This window comes from Penaeus japonicus, unplaced genomic scaffold, assembly GCF_977035675.1.
Source record: "Penaeus japonicus unplaced genomic scaffold, GWHDUDI00000001_assembly GWHDUDI00000026, whole genome shotgun sequence".
NCBI classification, from domain to species: domain Eukaryota; kingdom Metazoa; phylum Arthropoda; class Malacostraca; order Decapoda; family Penaeidae; genus Penaeus; species Penaeus japonicus.
Genome location: NW_028234428.1, coordinates 17,186,702 through 17,189,463, shown reverse-complemented (window position 1 = coordinate 17,189,463; position 2,762 = coordinate 17,186,702). Strand labels below are relative to the sequence as shown.

General features: G+C 33.1%; 1 protein-coding gene across 2 annotated transcripts in view; it reads left to right on the top strand.

Moving 5' to 3' along the window:
- Window positions 1-2,548, top strand: part of LOC122249842 (uncharacterized) — a 19,830-nt gene extending 17,282 nt beyond the window's left edge. For both annotated transcript variants that reach the window (XM_043010997.2, XM_043010999.2), the window contains exon 4: window positions 1-2,548. This exon is cut by the window's left edge and continues 1,152 nt beyond it. The gene's annotated coding sequence lies outside the window, so the exon portion shown is untranslated.
- The last annotated feature ends 214 nt before the right edge of the window (window positions 2,549-2,762 follow it).

Below are 2,762 nucleotides of genomic sequence, written 5' to 3'. Positions count from 1 at the left end.
ATATGTGTTTTATACTTGCTATAGGGTCTCTAATTTGTTATGGCAGGTTGTTCCAAGTCATGTCTAATGTACAGCATGTAGTTAGTTGCCTGTATTATGTTTGTGTGTACACCTTGTGAGAGCAGAAATGTATTAATGATTCTTATGAAGGTAATATTTATTTAGTGTCTATTAATGTGGGGAAAAAGGGGTTGTTGGCTTCACCATGAAGATGTAATAAGGTGAAAATTGTCTTTTTACCATCAGGGAGATTGAAGTCACTTGTGATACAAATCTATTTTCATATGTCCATGCATACATTCTTTATTGGAAGAGTCAGGTCTATAGAAAACAGCAGTGAAGAGTAGAAAATATGTGTGGAAACATGCAGGAAATTAATGTCATCCTAAAACAGGGTGAAGATTTGTCTGTCTCAAGTTGGCCAAATATCTCTCTTCCTATTTTGTCATGATATTAAATAGAAAAAGTATGATGAAATTGATTTTCCGTGGATTATAATGATTACACGAGGGAGTAGGATGGTGGCTGGAGAGCAGGTTTGTTTATTCTTCAGAAGGATGTGTTTAGAAGAATTTGACTTTTGTGGTTCAATGATGAGTATGTTGGAGCTAGGGTGCAGGACATTATGGAAGACATTGAGTAGAAGTAGTTGGGGAAAATAGAGGTGTAGCACCTAATGCAGCTAATCCAGCTGTGAAAGATCAGATGTAACTGATATGACATGAAGTATGGTGTGATCACAGCATCTCCTGTCCTCATTTTCCTACCTCTGTATATAGTGTGTAGGGGTACATGTGGCAATATGGACTGGGGTGTGCACAAGAATAATTGGTCTAATGTGCATAAGAATAATTGGTCTGGTATGCACAAGAATAATTGGTCTAGTTTGCACAATAATAATTGGTCTAGTGTGCATAAGATTAATTGGTGCAATGAGAACAAGAATAATTGGTCTAGTGTGTACAAGATTAATTGGCCTGAATAGTTGGTCTAGTGAGCTTAAGAATAATTGGGTTAGTGTGCACTATATTAATTGGTCTAATGTGCATAAGAATAGTTGGTCTAGTATGCACAAGAATGATTGGTATTGTGTGCACAGGATTAATTGGTCCAGTGAGCACAAGAATAATTGGTCTAGTATGGATAAGAATAATTGGTGTAGTGAGCACAAGAATAATTGGTTAATGTATCCATAAGACTAATAGGTCTAGTGAGCACAATATTAATTGGTCCAGTGAGCACAAGAATAATTGGTCCAGTATGAATAAGAATAATTGGTCTAATGTGCACAAGAATAATTGGTCTAGTGAGCAGAATAATAATTGGTCTAATATGCATAAGAATAATTGGTCTAGTGAGCAGAATAATAATTGGTCTAATATGCATAAAAATAATTGGTCTAGTGAGCAGAATAATAATAAGTCTAGTATCGTAAGAATAATAGGTCTAGCGCACAGAAGAATGATTGGCCTAGTGTGTAGAAGAATGATTGGTCTAGTGTGTAGAAGAATGATGTGCACAAGAATGGTCTAGTAGGAAGAAATCAAGTGCCATTTATCAGGAGCATATTATTATTGCATTATATTTAGGAACACAATGAATTGTCTGTGATAATATTCAGATTAAATATTCATAATATTTAATGTCAGTAGAGTGTAAATTAAACTACACATTGTCATCACAGATTAGGTGTTACATGTACATTTTTTGGATTAGGTTTAATATTTGAAGCATGAGGTGCTGTGTCTGTCATATCTTTTCCAGCAACATTCTCAGTAAGTAAATGTAATCTACAAATATTTGCTGAAGATAACTACTGGTGTTAAATGTTTTCTTTTTATGCTTTCCATATTTGGACTGATTATCATATGCTCATGTATTTAGGTTAGGATTTATGAATTATCATCATTATTATTGTTATTACTCTAATAACATGTTACCTGGCATAGGTATTGTGAAACTACTGAAAATATTAGTATGCAAGTTAAGTGAAGCTACTATGATATTCCAGCTTGGACCAGAGTAGATATATCTTGCATGTACTTTGGTATTTACATAAGTGCCATTCTGTTGTATTACAAGATAACTTAAATTTAACTAGTATTAATGGTAGTAGTAGTCATACTACTGGGATCATGTCTTTTGCTTTTAGCAACCTTTAGATATGATGCTTGAAATGTGTTCTGTGATTTGACCAAATAACCTAGTATAACAAGGGTACATGTTGCCAACATAGGTTTCCACTTTGATTTTAGGAACAATTTTCCACCACAACACTGGTGCTGTATACTTTTAAGTATATTTTATTACCACTGCATCACTCATAAGGAATTGTTCTACACAACTGTAGAATGCAGATTTAGTTTACTGTGTAATGGATGTCAGTGGGACCATATTTGTTAAATAAATGTTTTTATTGTTTCTTATGTTAACAGGTTGTTAATTGAGCACGGTAGAAAAGGAACTTGGATAAGTTAGTTAAATTGTTTTTTTGGACTATAGGCTTCCATTGTTGTTCTTAAAACAATTATAATCAAAATAATACAAAGACAAACTTTACTTTCTCCCCATGATACTAACCTTATACAAATAGTAAATATATTCTTGTGATATTTATTTTATTATAAAGTGAACTGATAGGTGAATGAAACAATGTCCAATTATCATCAGTCAATATAACCATAGTTTTAGTTTGAGCTTTAACATATATTAATTGAGTGAGTGAAAATACAGAAGCCCTTTTTATATTTCCCTCTGAAGTT